The sequence below is a fragment of the Bidens hawaiensis genome, unplaced genomic scaffold (assembly GCF_021521415.1).
Source record: "Bidens hawaiensis isolate Kalapana, Puna unplaced genomic scaffold, B.hawaiensis_p1.1 tig00001143_1, whole genome shotgun sequence".
Taxonomy (NCBI): domain Eukaryota; kingdom Viridiplantae; phylum Streptophyta; class Magnoliopsida; order Asterales; family Asteraceae; genus Bidens; species Bidens hawaiensis.
In genome coordinates this window covers 2377551-2394116 of record NW_027491065.1, presented here as the reverse complement: position 1 = coordinate 2394116, position 16566 = coordinate 2377551, and the positions used below count along the sequence as shown (strand labels likewise).

Here is a 16566-nt window from a genome sequence, read left to right as displayed (position 1 = left end):
AAATACGTGTGTTTTACAACACATCATGGGTCAAGTTGATCGTTTACGCGTTTGAAGAATAGGTATGACCATATAAACTCGGGTAAATGTGTTAGTTCATAAAATGATTAAATTTATAAAGAGAAATCACATATTAGATGTCTGGATTCGCTACGGGGCTTATTTCCGTTTATTCAGTCTGGTTTGGAGAAAAACACGCACAATCCATCCAAATTGTCTGAATTTCTCATAAAAAGTTCGCTTTTATTCAATTAACCCGAAAATATGTTTTTTGATCACTCTTGATGTTCTGATATTCCAACAGATTTGTTAATCACAAAACTTTGTTTAACCTTCAAATTAGCACAACTAATTATCTGCCTATCATTAAATTATGAAAACTTATACACTTATCAAGTAAAATATGTAGATTTTTATAAAAATATTTTTGGATTTATTTACTGATCTATTAATTTATAAAAATTCATTTTATATGCTATATTTAACCAAAAGATTTTAGAAAAATCCGATAAAACTCCTGAGTGGCCCAAATAACTCCCAAAACATCCTGTAACCAGAATCTAACACTTTTGCCAACTTACCTTTTTGAGCCAAAAACGATCATAAAACTCGAATAAATGCAAATCTAGAAAACATATCTAGGGTTCTCCAAATGACCCCAAATTTATATGTTATCATATTATACCATAACTGAGTTCTCTACAAAATTTCATATTTTTTCAAGCAGTTTAAGTATTTTTCCCAAATAAACACCCCTAAATGGTAATAAATTCGTCAAATATTCTCATATGGTCGAAAAATTACCAAATTTGGAAAGGGACTCATTCATATGGTACCTGATGTTCCGGCAGATTTTCATAATCTAACAACAAGCACGTCACAATATAATCCTATACATCCCCTAAACGAGTGTTTCCGCAATACCTTTGCGGTTTTCGTTCGTTTCAACTCTTTTCCTCAAATTTCCAAGTTCTTGTCCTTTTAAGTAATTTAACTATAGGTCCTATATAATAAAACCAAGCATGTATCATCAAGATATCATCCTTGAAACATAGGGTTTCGGTGAGGGTTTTAAACCGAACTTTTGAACCGTAAAAACGTGATTTAAGCCCTATAATCTGTGTTTACAGCCAAAAAAATTTATCAATTCAGATTCCTAACCATTTGTAAGATCATAACCTGTTTTTAGACCATTTTGTGGGTTTTAGCATGGTTAGAAGTGATTTTTGGTAATCAAACTATGTTTATATGTGTTTAAACATGTTTAAACAAGTTCAAAATTGACCAAAAGGTTGGAGGGAGTTACCTTAGGGTTTTGCTGAAAATTTGAAAGAGCAGCAGAAGTAGCTTCAAAGGATGCTATTTGGATCTTCCTATAATTGTTTAGAATGGTTATAATGTTAAAATATATAAAGGGGGTTTGGTCTAAGTTGGCGGTTGGACCCTTTTTGGGCCCCACTTTGGCCCATTTGCCTCGTTTTGCCTGCCCGAATGTGAAATCCCGAGTCCAAGTTTATTTCAGGTTCGGTTTTTAGAGAGAAAAATATATCAGGTATGACAAACAGTGCGAAAACGAGTGCTTTTTGGCCAGTTTATTGTAAATTTAGAAAAAGATACTATTTGTCTGTAAAAATCCAAAATATTTTCATAGATCACTTAAAAATCCATTTGGTTATTCGTTTGTTTGTTACGCAATAACCAGTTAATCGTTCGTTCGATAAACAAATACAAGGTTTTGTCACGGATGTCACAAATATATCCCCCTTCATCAATAAAATTACATATAATGGCAAAAATACCCTTAAGGGTTATTATAAAACCTTTGACAACTTCTTCATTCACCCTTCGATTTTTCTAGGGCGGACTTCTCTAACCAATTAACCGGAGATTCAAAGTCTGGCGACCGACAATTGTAACCAACAAATTCAAACAAATCAAAATTGTGAAACCTTTGATGACTCCATTCACCCATTGAGCGATTCCTATTGCAGTTGTTCTTAGAATTATTTGGCTTTTATACAACTATTTTAGTTGGCTTTGAGCGTATGCGCAGAGCTTTGTCTGAATCCCCACGACGGTGTTTGAATCCCAGTGAAGGTGTTTGATACCTGGTGGCTGCGTATGAATCCCGATGGCGGCGTTTGCTCTCCTCCGATTCATTTGAATCCCGACAGAGTTTGTTGTAGGGATTGAGATTTGATCGATCTGACCCGATTCGTTTAGTATGAAAAACTTAAATTTATATGTAGAACTTGAAATTTTGGTGGAGTGTTGTTTGAGGTTTTAAAATTAAGAAAATAGAATTACTTTGATAATAAAATAGGATTGGTATTTGATTAGAACGATCTGTGAAAGATTTGAGCAATTTGTTTGTCTTTCGTTTTGAATTATAATAAAATAGAACTATTTAGTAAAAAATTGATAAAGTTATGTTTAAGTTATGATAAATAAAAAAAGGGGTAGGGTGGTCATTCTACAATTTAATTTTAATAGATTAAATCAAAATGGATAAATTTGATATTTTCAGCTTTAAAAAAGGAGATATATGTAGTTTTTTTTGAGTTTGAGTTGAGTATATATGTAAGCACGCGGGCTAGTTTAATTTTTTATTTTTTAAATTATTGTGAATATATTAGTTTAGTTTGTTTTTTCTATACATGTTTGTATAGAGTTATTATGGTTAGGTGGTCATGTGAAACGTATATGTGTTGTTTAATAGATCATATTAAATGGGCTCTCATAACTCTATAATTCAATGTGGCCCATATGAATGTATAAAATATGCTATGTTTTTAGTTGGAGTTAAAGTTTTGTTTTAGTGTTTTATTTACGTTGAGTTGTTAGGTTTGGTTAGTGATATGGAACATATATGCTGTTTAATGCATCACTTTGAATGGGCTCTCATGAATGTATACAACGCTTGGTAGTGCATTGGGCTTCGATTAAGTTGATGTATTTGAATTTTTGAAGCCTAATTTAATTTTCACATATATCTCAAGCGGGCAAGTCGAATATTATTTTAATTTTGTTAGTGTTGTTTTTTTTATTTTTTCAACGGAGTTTTGTATAGATTTAATACTTTAATTTAATTTGGTTCATTTTTACTTATTTTTTTGTATGGAAGTTTGTTTAGATTTAATACACGAATATTACTGTGTCCGTCATTCATGCAGTGATTTTTTGTTTGAATGAAAATATTTGTCCGTTCCTTTATAGATTGATTAGAAATTTATAATTTTATTGTTTGTGTAGAATGTTCATTTGCATTCATTTATGTTGTTCTATTATGTTTGTTTAACTTAATGTTCGCTTAAATTCAAGAACTGCTCATCTAGGCTTAAATGAACACATACTCAGTTTTAATGAACGAACATGAACACAAATTTCTGTTAGATTATATGTTCGTGTCCAATAAAGTTAAATGATCGAACATGAACATGCCACATTTCGTGTCCGTTTACATGCATAATCAATATGATTATAATTCACAAAAGATCTTATAAATTTAACAATAACTAACCTTTATAATTCATTGCAAAGCTATTATACCTAGCAATTGACAAAAACTTAAAACTATTTTTATAAACAAATATAAGATGTAAAACTAACTTTGAAGCCATTGTCGAATCTATTTTATGTAACGCAATAAAGAACATTTGGGGAAATTCGTTGCAAATTAATAAGTTCTCCGATGATATTAATCCACCACAAAATATACATTTTCGTTTTGTTGCAAGAATCTTGACTCCAAATGGATGAAGACGTTTTGCCAGTTCAATGCCAACATTTCCATATCCCATAAGTCTGTTATCAGACAGCCAAGTTGTACAAATTATCAACAGTAAAATATATATTCAAATTTACTACCAAATATCTCTAGGCAGAAAGAACGCAAAATAACATGCCGTGTCACTAAAATAAATAATTAAACACAAATAAGGTATAATAGTAAAAATCAATACATAATCCTAATAACTTCACAATCTTAAAGTTTTTTTTGCTTTGATTCTTCTCATTTTCCAACGTGACCCCCACGATAGCCCAAAATACGGCTTGTTAGTGACACGAACTGTTCGGAGAACCAACCGGGGATAATGGATGACATACTTCCGGCGCCATTGACAGCGATGGCGTCTCAAAACTGACGACACCACCATAACCAGTCATTTGTTTCTCTGCAAGTTCATGCTCAGGATGACTACGCAAGCTTGGATGATAGACACGCTTCACCTGTCAAAGTAACACAAATAACTGTCAGATTCATCATGCGGCAATTTGGATCCGTTTTTTATCTATCCGTAGATTGTGGTGAAAATTTTATAATATTGTTTCTAACAAGTTTTTCTAATTATATTAAAATAAGTAATAACTGATAAGTTGAAAGAAATACATAAAAAAAGTGTTTTATGTGTCAACTTGACTGAACCCATAGTCCCATAGCATGAAATTAAAAATTTTCACCCAGACCCATTTTGACACATTAGCCAACTGGGCCGGGCTCATCTTAGTACCTTTGGATGTGCCTCTAAAACTTCGGCCATCCTCTACGCAGTGGAACTTCGCTTCTGTAAAAAAAATAACACCATTAACAATGCCAACCAAAATAATTTCAACACCATTAACAATGTCAACCAAAATGATTTCAACATTCTAACATTACGTGTTGTTTAATCTGTGTACCTTTGGATGTGCCTCGAAATGAGCAGATATGCAGCATTCTGACATTAAAAAAATAACACCATTAACAATGTCAACCAAAATGATTTCAACAATGAAAAGCTAACAATAATGAAGAATACTTACAGGATTAATAGTGCCACTTAAAAGATGATGCACAATACAAACCTGAGAACTATGTCAGTAGAACCACTCAAGCAACCACCAAGCACCTAAACATAAAACAAAAAAGTTAATAGAAACATATGCAATGCTAGTAAAAAAATAGATTAGATGCTTACATATTGTGACCACCAGATACTTGGTTGCAGAGTGCAAATCAATATCAGCACCAAGTGCAACAGCCTTCTGGTTCAAAGGTGCAGCAAATGTTCCATCAATGAAAACCAAGGCTCCTTTAGCATGACACAGCTGTGAAACTAACTCAATGTCAACAAATCTTAGAAACAGGTTCGTTGGTGACTCTGTGAAAAACAGACTAACCTGCAACATTAAACAACACATATACATGAATCCCTTTTTAATAAAGTTGTATTCGGTTTTGTACTACTACTGAGTACTGACTTTGTGGTTATTTAGAGCATATTCAAGTCCAGCAATATCTGCAGGGTCAATGACTGAAGCCTGCATACCAAGACAAAAAGGAGATTTAAATTCTAAAATACCGCAGTATTTCATGCATATTACCGCGGTTGCACCTGTTGCTTTCGTAACATGGTGTAAATCTTCCTAACGAACACGTCTCACAGCAATCGCACCAGCTTCCACAAAATACTGAGTTTAAAAAAAATGTTAGAATTAAATAAAACAGCGGGTTCACAGGTTTTTTTTACATTTTTCTTTTCACCCATATAACAAAGTTGACAGTCAATTTAAATATTGTTTATGGTTTGCGACAAAAATTGACATACCATGACGAAAATATATGAAAGTTGGAGTAAAGTGTTTCTTGTGGTGTAGTGAGAAGCGGTGCAAAGTGCAAGCAATTCAACAACACAATCCAACAAAACTGATGTGGCCCTTTAACCAACATTTTTAATTTGACCCATTGCAGTTGATAATATAGTTAATACATCAATATGTGGCATTTGATTAAAGCCTCATATAGTCATACAATCAATAATATTGAGGGCTGGTGAATTGACGAAAGGTTGTTGATTTTACATACCTCGACCACATAATCATTTTCAATTTGCCATGTAGTTTTGTAAATTCATGTGTATTAAAAATACACTTGAATCATACAAAACTACAGGGCAAATGTAATTGTTATAAACTTTTATAAATGTACTTGTTATAAGTTATTATAAGAAAAGAATTCCATTTGGGATGCTACGAAATCGAATCGGTTCGAAACTCAAGTTTGAAATTTGGACCTTTTAAATTATAAAACAAAACTAATGAAAACAATCTTGTGTATGCAAATTGATGAGCAAATTGATGAGCAAAATCGAAAATAAAGTTTAAAAGTAATCAAAAGTTGAAGCAAAATTAGTACAAACAAGCAGAGTTATGCATGTTCATAAAATTAGGGCTTGCGTTCTACCAGCAGATGGTTTAAGAAATCATGGCAGCTCTTTAATTTTAGAGGAAGGGCGTGGAGAAGGAACGGCGTGTTGGTTACTTTCGAGTTCAGGGTAGTTCACGGAGACAGGCAGCAGCAGTCCTTGTTTGTTAGAGATGGAGATGGAGATGCCGATGAGATGGTGATGGTAAGCATGTTGTATTAGGTGTGTGTGTGGTTAGGGTTTCCAGATTGAAAGAAAGGGGATGATGGTTTGTAGGTATCACCCGTTGGCTATCCAGAAACTCATGACGCGTTGGCAAAAACGGGTTGAATCAACCAGAGCAGAAATCAAGCAACATGACAACCTTCATAAAAGGGGGGAGCGACTACAACGCGACACGAAAGATTTTAGAGGTTTCGTTTATATATATTATTATAGATAAAGTTAGTAAGAGGATATATTAAATGTCCCTTTTATAAACCAACCAACACCCAACACAGAAACAAAACCGCCCAAACACATCCTCCCAAGCCGGAGAATAACACATAACACCAATAATTCCAATCTGAGTAGTGAATCAATAGAATAAGTAGTTCAATAATTGATTAATTTTCAAAAAAACATCTTTTATTCACACGTAAGTAAAACTTTTTTTTGTCAATTTATTCTTTAAATTTTCAACTTCTATGCATGATCAGGACCATCGCACTTTCTTCCTTCCCTGCTATTTCTGGTGAAACAAGTAAATTACCAGAGTGACACAAGGAACACACCAAAAATACATACACAAAGGCCTTTTAAAAAATATAGAAAACGTATGATGTGCGAGGAAAACGACATTTTAAATTTCAACAAATGAAAGAACTTAAACTTGAAAGAAATTCTTTTACTTGAAGTGAAAGGTTAGGTTTTTGATTGGTAACATCAACACTTTTACCACTATTGCCGGGGTGTGTACCATTGGTTCACAGCCCACAAGATACTATCATACAATATAAAATATGACAATATCTAATTAATTTATTTATTTATTTTAAATTTTAATTCAAGTGCACAAGTTTTCAAATACGACAATATAACCGAAAACAAATAAATAATCCATAACAAAATAAAAATACAAATATTTCTTGATTTTATTGTCCAAGGTCTTTCTATGTGTTCTTCACCCTAGCTTCAAATCAACTGATAACCTGCATATGTGTAGAAAATAAACAGAGATTTGTCAACAATACATGTTGAGTATGATGATCACCAGTTTCGACACTAATATATATATATATAATAAATGATAAATGCGCAAACAAAATAATGTGAGTAAAATCAATCAAACCGTGAGCAAATAATGTGTCAGTTGACCGTTGTCTTGAGAATTGGGCATTGGCTACTATGACTAGCATACAAATGTGATTTTCGGTTGACCATCGCCATGCGAGCCGGCTTTGGCTACTAAGACCAGCATATAAATATGATTGTTGGTTGACCATCGCCATGCGAACGGGCTTTGGCTACTAGAACGGCGTGTGATCATACTTTAATGTGATTATGATGACCTCTCCGAATGTGATAAAATAACACTTAAACAAATAGTAATTAGAATTTAATTGAAATACACACAATATTTATGTTTACGGGTTTGTGCATATATAGAATATAAAAATATGAATTAGATATGCATATGTCCCCAAAACATTTGAAAACAGTAAAATAGAGGGAATGATATCTCACCTTATTGCTTAGGCGAGTATGCGAGAAATAGAATATATACACAATTAAACGAACGAACCGTCCTTTAAGTGCTGAATGAGATAAACCGAACAGACCGAAAACCTAGAGATAATAAACTATGATTAAAACCGAGAACGTAGCCGCTGGAATAGATCCAATCAGATGTCGAGAATTCCGGTTATGAGATATTTAACGTTTAAGCGAGCTAGTACTGACCATAATCCGAACAATGATTCGGAATTCGGGTTTTAGTCAGTAGTCTTAAAATCTCGAAACAAAAATAAAAGTATTCTGGACCACAATTCGGTTCTGACCAGAAGTGTGAGAAATTGATTGGTCAAAGTTGTTGACCAATATGCCCTTAAACGGGTTAGAGTCAAATTGACCTGTCAATACCCCTCAATCTAAAAAATTGATTTAAGGTATTGACAAGTGAGTAATGATGAACCATTCATCAGTTAACAACTTACCCGGATAATGATTGAGTTGATGGGAAAACGGAGTCAAAGGTCAGAAATTGTCAAAGTCAAACAGCACCTTGTAACTTCAAGTAATATAGCAAAAACGAAGGTGAAATTGATCGGTTTAATGAGGGTAAAGGCTGAGAGTTAGGATTTCAGTAATTTCTAGGGTTTGGAGATGTGGTGGGATTATATAGGAAGAGGTATAACTTGTAGAACAAGAAATTGACTCGTTTAGGTAACCGAATAACATATTGATGACAGAATCGAGTCTTGTAATCTTTAATATATCGATCAAATCACAAAGAATGAATCTAGACACTTTTCAATAGCATATTAAATGACTTGTAACTCAATTTTCGTGATTTAGGGTCATTTAGGGAAAGATTTAGCATTTAACGAGAATCAGAAACAAATTTAGCTGAACAGACGCTGCTGCGCGCCGCGCAAAAGGGGAGTTTTCATCAGCCTTTTTTTTGGCAGTTTTAGTCCCTAAAGTTTGAAAAATGTATTTTAAGCCATTTTAAGAGATTTTAAGAATTTCTAAGTACTATTTGGCATGATTAAAACTTATGAATTAATTATAAAATAAGTTAAACTAAGCTAAATACCAGAAAATACAAGTTTTAAATAGTTTGAAAGATCCGAATTAAATTCCCGAATCGGTTTAAACATAAACGATACAAATACGAAAAATCCGAAATGTTATTTGGGAATTTATTATTTGTCGCGAAATGTTATTTGGGAATTTATTATTTCTCTTCACCCTTAGCCCAAACAACCGCGAAACATATCAAAAAATTTATTTGGGAATTTATTATTTGTCGTTTTGGACTTCCACAGAATTTGGTGAGCGATAACGGCACCAACTTGCCTGACAAGAAGCTACAAAAGTGGCTGGAAGAACTTCAAATCACTCACACATTTACCTCAGTGGCGCACCCGCAGGGTAATGGTGAGGTAGAAAGAGCAAATAAGAGCATCGTCGAAGGCATAAAGAAAAGACTCTTGGAACACAGATCCGGCTGGGTGGACGAGCTTCCGCACGTCCTTTGAGCAAACAGAACGCTGAAAAAGGCCAGTACGGGAGAAACCCCGTTCAGCCTCACTTATGGCACTGAAGCCATGGTCCCGGTCGAAATTGGTTTACCCTCACCAAGGGTCTTGATTCAGCCAGAAAGACAACGATGCGGAAAGACGGTTAGACCTTATGCTAACCGAGGAACGCAGAGACTTAGCCGCAACGCGTGAAGAGAACTACAAGCGGCAAATGCAAAAGTACTACAACACGCGGGTAAAACTCTGCAACTTCAATGTAGGAGACTACATACTGCGTAACAACGAGGCTTCGAACCAACAACGCTCAGGAAAACTGGCCCCGGTCTGGGAAGGGCCATACATTATCAAAGAAGTTCTGAGAAAGGGCGCATACCGGCTCGAAAGGCTCGATGGCACTCCCATCCCAAGAACATGGAATGGAGCTCAATTACGCAAATGTTACATGTAGATCAATTCCAAACTTGTAAAGAAAAGGCCTAGAGCCACTTCTAATGGAAATGATTCTCCTTCACATTGTGTTGATAGCCTTACCTTTATACTTATGAACTTCCCACACTGATATGCCGGTATTCACCGCATAAATATGGGAAGAAGTAAGTCGTTACGTGTGGAAGGCGGCAAAACCCGCATAAACACATAAAACGGTAAAAAAATTCTAAAGAAAAGATAAGGAAAACCTTCACGCAGGTCAGTTATAGGTAAAGTTTGGTCATCCCACTAAATGAAAGTGACGGTCCTACCCGCACAATCATGATAGAGGAAACCGAACATTAACCTATTAACAACCGCGCGTACAAAGGCTAACTTATTCAAAATACTTAGAAAATTTCTAAGGAAAAGATGAGGAAAACTTCCACGCAGGACAGATATAAGTAAAGTTTAGCCATCCTACTAAGTGAAAGTGACGGTCATACCCGCACAATCACGAAAGAGGAAGCGAAACTTAAACTTATAATCTGCCACGTTAAAAAGTTAACTTATCTAAGTACTAAAGAAATTGCTAAGTTAAATCAAAATATGCGTAAAATAAACAAGGCAAGGAATTAGCAAATAATCTTTATTCCACCGAAATTCAAATATTACAGATTGCTGGGTACATACCCGCATACAAAAGAAGCTATACAAAAATAAAAATCTACTCTAATGGTGGAAAGGGATCTTCAGGATCAAGCTTCAGGACCACTTCCATTTGGACCCGCACAATCAGTAGAGCGTGGCGGTTCAAGGAAAGCTTTAAGGATAGCTAGCCCATCATCAGCAGCAGCAACTTTGTTCACCTTCTCCACCACCGGATGCGGGAAGGCAGCATACTGGTTCACTGCTTGGTCATAAACAGCTTCAGTATCCACATCATACAAAGGGAAGTTGGAAGGCGGGATGCCTTTCTCAACGAACCCTAGACCAAGCAGGAAGCCGGCCTTTTCCCCATCCTCATGAGAAGCGTTGAGGGCTGCGCTCATGGCATCGTCGTATGATGTGTCCGTGAAGACTCGATGCACAACCTACAAGAAAAAATACAAGTGTCAGAACCTTTTCTATGTACAAAGAAAAGTGTAAAGATATGAAATTACGCATACCTGAGACAACGCTTCTCGAAGAAGCCATTCCTTGGTAACCAGAGCTTCCTGGAGGGCAGCTTGAGCTTGGTTACGGGCGCGTTCGGCTTCACTTTTGTTGAGGTTGGCAAGCAACACTTCTTTAGCCGCAGCCTCTTCAACGCCCTTTAGCTTCCGCTCAGTGTGGTCAAGCACCCCCCTCTGGTCCAAGATCTCTTGGAGCTTCTTGGCGTCTTCCATCGCCAAGGCATCATGAGCTTGTTGGAGCGCCTCTAGTTTGGCTTTAAGTTCCTCATTCTCGAGGCGTAGAGGCTCAGCAACAGCTTCAGCCTTGGTGGCCCTCTCAGTTGCGTTCCGTGCAGTTTCCTTAGCCAGCCGAAGCTGTTCGTTAACAGTTTGGGCAGCCTTGGAACGGGCCTCGAGACGGGCCTGAACTTCAACTTCAAGGGCCTTGAAGGCCTTCTCCTTCTCCGCCGCAACGGCGGAGAGCCTCCTATTCTCCTCCCGGACAGCCCGCGCCTGAGCTACTTCTTGGATACGAGCTGCTTTTAACTTGTCGTTTTCACGACAAAGCAGCTCGACGCGCGGCTGCATCCGGGCCAGGAGAATCCGAAGCTCGTTGGTTAGCCTACCCTCCTGGTAGCTAGCCATTGCTTCCCCCAACGCACCACTGGGAGCTGCGTGACGAGCCCACTCCACGCACTCCACAGGCGTGCGAAGGGTTGTTCCTCGGCGGATGTTCCATCGTGGAACATACACTTCATTGGAATCCGACACTGCAAAAAAAAAAAAGCAGTTAGGAAAAGATGATATAAAAAAAAGGCCAAAAGAACCCTACGCACCTGTAGCCTCAGGTAGGTTGACCAAACCTACCGTCATGGGTCCGGAGGTGCTCCTCCCCGCTCCACCCTGGAATGCGGTAGCATCCACGCCTGCACAAAGAAGATAAGTATAATGATGGAAAGCTATGAAGTTAAAAGTAAAGGAAGTTTGTACTTACGGGTTTTCTTGAGCCTAAAAGTGCGAACAGGCGGGGACGAACCCGATGGAGCCGGCCTCTTTACGCCGCTCACCGTCGTCATCCTGGGCTGCCCGGAGGTGACAGTCGTCGCAGCCTCCGGAGCAGTGGTCTTATCACCACCAGGGTTCCCCGCCACCTCCTCGCTTTCGGTCTCTGAATCAGACCGATTCACCGGATCGGCAGTGGAGGCAACCTTCGCCTTCCCCTTCCCGCCGGCAGCCTTCTTTTTCCGCACCAAAGGAGGACCATCTGCGGATTCCTCATCAGAAGACAAGATTAGAGGAATTCCAGCAGAGGTTTCAGCATTGAGAGGTCGAGGGTTGAATAACTCCTTACCTGGCCGCCTGGCGCTCAGGATCTCGTGGCCTGGCGGGTAGACCTCCACGAACCGATCCGCCGTCTGTTCAAGGATGGGCAACTCATTCTCATCTAGAGCACGAGTACCCATCCGAGCGGGACCATCAGCCTCCCGCGGATGCAGGAGTGACTGCAAGTCATTCCCCTCTGAAAAAAAAAAAAAAAATAAACAGTTAGAAGAAAAACCTATATCAACAAAGAAGACAGATCATACCGTAAGGGACAGAGTTCAAACCGTATTCGAGGACGATGGGAACCTGCGACGCCTCCTTCCACACCCGGCTCATCCCAAGCATCACCATCCCAGACTCCGCAAAGCGGTATACCGGAGTCTGGACCCGGGAGATCTTGGCGAACCACTCCGCCTCCTGGTAGTTGAGGGCGTGAAGGGCGGGGAGTGCTCTCCCATTCTTAAAGGTCATCGCAAGGGGGACGACGCGAGCGGAGATATAAAAAAACTCACGCTTCCACGACCGAAGACTGCGCTCGGTAGCGCAGATCTTCAACCCCTTGATCCGATTGACCAAGGTGTACCACCCCTGGATGCACCTCCAGGAGTAGAAGGTCATCAACCGATCTACGTGGGGCTCCACGCCCAGAATGAGGCACACCCACTCAAAGTGGCGGATCTTGGCGATCGCCATCGGGTGTACCTCCGTCAGATGCACGCCGTGCCTCTCCAAGACACGGTATACAAACTTCGTCAATGGGAACCTGAGATTCCCATAAACGAAGAATGCAGCGTACACCCCTATCTTGCCCTTGGGGGCATCGTACATCGTCTGGTGTGGCTCCGGAAACTCAGGCTCGAACGGCTCGAGCATGAATTTCCGGACGACGTACCGATAGAGGTCGGCCGGAAGAGCACACTGGCACTCGCCAGCAGTACTCTTGTCATCCTTATCGGAAGTGGACGACGGATTCTCGACGAACACGTCAGACTCCTCGGCAAAAGAAGACATGTTTCGGATGTACAGAAACGATTTCAGAAGAATGCTCGACGGAATAGTGAGTATTCGCCGGAAATCGTTTAGAAGATGAAGAGAGAAGTGAAAGTGTGAATTACAAAGGACCCTCTCCCCCTTTATATACTCATCGCAATTAATGCGATGAATTTAATGCGGAAGAGAGAGAAATCGCAGGTGCAATGAAACTATGACACGTGGCAAAGAGCAAGCTAGCAACAGCTGTTGAAAGGACGCGTGCCATTAATTTCGCGGCCACGCGCCCGAAAAATCGCGCCCACGCGCCTGAAAAAGCGCCTGGAATGACTATATACTGTCACGTCGCCATAACTTCCTGCACGTCCTGACACTGTCAGAAGAAACCGTCGGATGACGTTTCAATAGTTTGGACTGTTCTTACCCTTTCACCAACTTTTCGAATTTCAAAAAGATTCAAAAGTAAGCGGGAAAATACCCCTTACCTTGGCAACCAAGAAACTATTAGACAGGTGCGAGTACAGTGTTAAGGCAAAACCCTTCACATACTTGGCACCTGCAAGGAATTGAAGCCAATAATACCTCGGCAACCAAGTAACCATAAGACGGGTGCGAGTACAGTGTCAAGGCAAAACCCTTCACATAATTAGCACCCGCAGGGAATTGAAGCCAGGAATACCTTGGAAGTAAAGTAACTATAAGACGAGTACGGGTACAGTGTCAAGGCAAAACCCTTCACATACCTAGCACTCCGCAGGGAATTGAAACCAAGAAGGATCTTCTAGGCAGTGCTTGCGGAAACGGGAATAACATCCCCGCATAGCGGGAACGTCGAGAACTAGACTGTTTGAACCTCCAAGATGGAATTGGTTGTTTAAACATAATTGATCACTATGTTCAAAACTACCAAAACCTCATGGAGAATCTACACAAGTGGAACTCAACACTCCTGACTTGCGAGGAGGTTACAGACCTACCCGCATCACACCCAAAGATCAAGCAGAAAAGTCGGGAATTTCTGCGTGGCATTAGGAAAACCGCGGGAAGAATCCCAACGGAAAACCTTAAAACTAAAAACCCTTTTCAAAACCCCTTGCTAAAGTCCAAAAGTTCACCTCACTTATTAATAATTCATGAGAAGAACATTGGACTGGGGGGGCTTGAAGAGGTGGGTCCCAGCAGAGCCCAGTTGGACCCGCAAGATTCACCTTGAAGAGGGACGTCTGCGCAAGGACCAACTGCTTCCGCAGGACCCACCATGCCCAGAGAAGACCTTACGCGCAGTACGCCAGCTGTTCCCGCAGGGAAAGCCTCCCAATGGTGAAGTACCCCGCTTGTTCCCGCAGCTGCGGATACAAGCCATCAAGGAAGGCTACCCGCACTAATAGCAAGGCTACACGCACAAGGCACTAACTCTTGACACTTCAGTAATGTCACCTGAGGGAATGAGCAAGGCGGGAATACTCCCGCCCAAATGAGTCAGTCCGTATGCTTCTGGAAGATCTTTTGTACTTACCTGCCAAGGTATGGGCAAAATAGACGATCTGACCAAAACAGCCCATGAACCAATCACAGGGTGACAGCTCACCGACAACAGTACGAGGAGGAGCACCCTCTAGTACTGTTTGTCACTATTAGCCGCTGCCTACTCACCAACCCTCACTGTGGGACGTGCGTAGCCTACAGTTGGTGGAACAGTGCATAGCCGGCAGTAAAGGAACAGTATACAGCCGGCCTTGTCACTATCGGCCGCAGCCTATCCACCAACCAGCATGGCTTGTGTGTAGCCCACTGTTGGTAGAACAGGAATACTATTCAGCCGGCTGTACCTTCTTGGAAACCTACCTTCGGCTATAAATACTCCAACACCTTGGAATGGTAAGGGGGATCTGATATCTCATTATCTTATCTTCTCTAGCAATCTCTTAATATACACTTATATTCAGAGCAATCTAGTCTGATTCTCACGCCGGAGGGTGGTCACAAGGAGGAAATCCCCCCCTTCTCAGTGACGAGCTTACGGTGTCTGTTTTGCAGGTCACCTGAAGAACAACTTTCTTTGCTGGACCTCATCCTCGTGGGAAACTTCTATTTAACCCCCAGATTATCCGTAATCTGCCCGAGGTCAATTAGTGTTTCTTCACAACTATACCAGAAAGGGTAGGGCAAAAGGGTTTGCAAACAAAGTAGTGCAAAATCATTTTACCATGGAATTCTGGTTGTACAAGCCAGTTTATCCCAATTTCATTTTGAGTTATTTTTGGGATTTGGAAAGAAATGGGAGAAAATGGGAGGACACCATGACGTTTGAGGAAAAATAAGAAAAGATCGGGAAAACCGATGAACGTAAAAAAAACTGTTGTGACGGTTACGTGGCATGCGGGGGAAGAATTTGACAATTTGATAGGACTACGTACGCTATAATAAATATAATTCTTTTCATATGTTGAATTTAATCAAAATTATGGATTTTTCTTATTAATCTACTACATCTGAAGGCTGAATTAACTTCACTTTTTCTTCCAGTTTTTCATAACATACTTATTTTTTCTAAAACAAAAGGAGCAACAAAGATTTCCTAACCAAATTCTACGTCTAAACTATCATAAATCTCAACACCACCACCTCCTACCTGAATTCCATCGGAAAACAAGTAAACCCCAACTGGGTTTCTGCTGACATGGAACCGGATTACTAGTCGGACTTACTTGCACGGTGGATGGCTCCCCGCGAGGATATCTTTATCCCGGGTTTGGATTATGTTGATCAAAGAATTGAATTGTTTACTAGAGATGTCCACAAATATGTTATCCAGACATTGGATACGTCCGGAATTCCAAGATGTTTGGGTGGTGATTACTTCGAAACTGACTTATCCAGTAAAGCCTGGAAATATCCTCCTCCGGTTAAAGATTTCGGTAATGGCAGTTACTCAATTTTCTTCCAAATTCACCCTGATTTCACCGAAGAGTATAACCTAACGATCATTATGTTGTTTCGCCACCACGAAGGGTTGAAATACTCGCCGGAGCGATTTGCGGTTAATAAAACCCTTCGGGTGTTTACAAGAACATTCAAAAACTCAAACTCGAGTGTTCATTGCCCGAAATAACTCAATGTAACAAATCAGATTATATTCGGGATGTTTGGGCGAGGCGGTTCCCCCCCCCCCAACCCCCCACGGGAGCAACGACGAGGGTGTAATCAGTAACTACGGACGGTGCCGGTGGTCAAGACACGACTACCCGTAGACACGTCTGT

At 39.7% G+C, this 16566-nt stretch overlaps 1 pseudogene; it reads right to left on the bottom strand.

Annotated features, from left to right (window-relative positions):
- Nucleotides 1–3515: 3515 nt before the first annotated feature.
- Nucleotides 3516–5528, bottom strand: LOC143561102 (cystathionine gamma-synthase 1, chloroplastic-like; annotated as a pseudogene).
- Between the last annotated feature and the right edge of the window lie 11038 nt (nucleotides 5529–16566).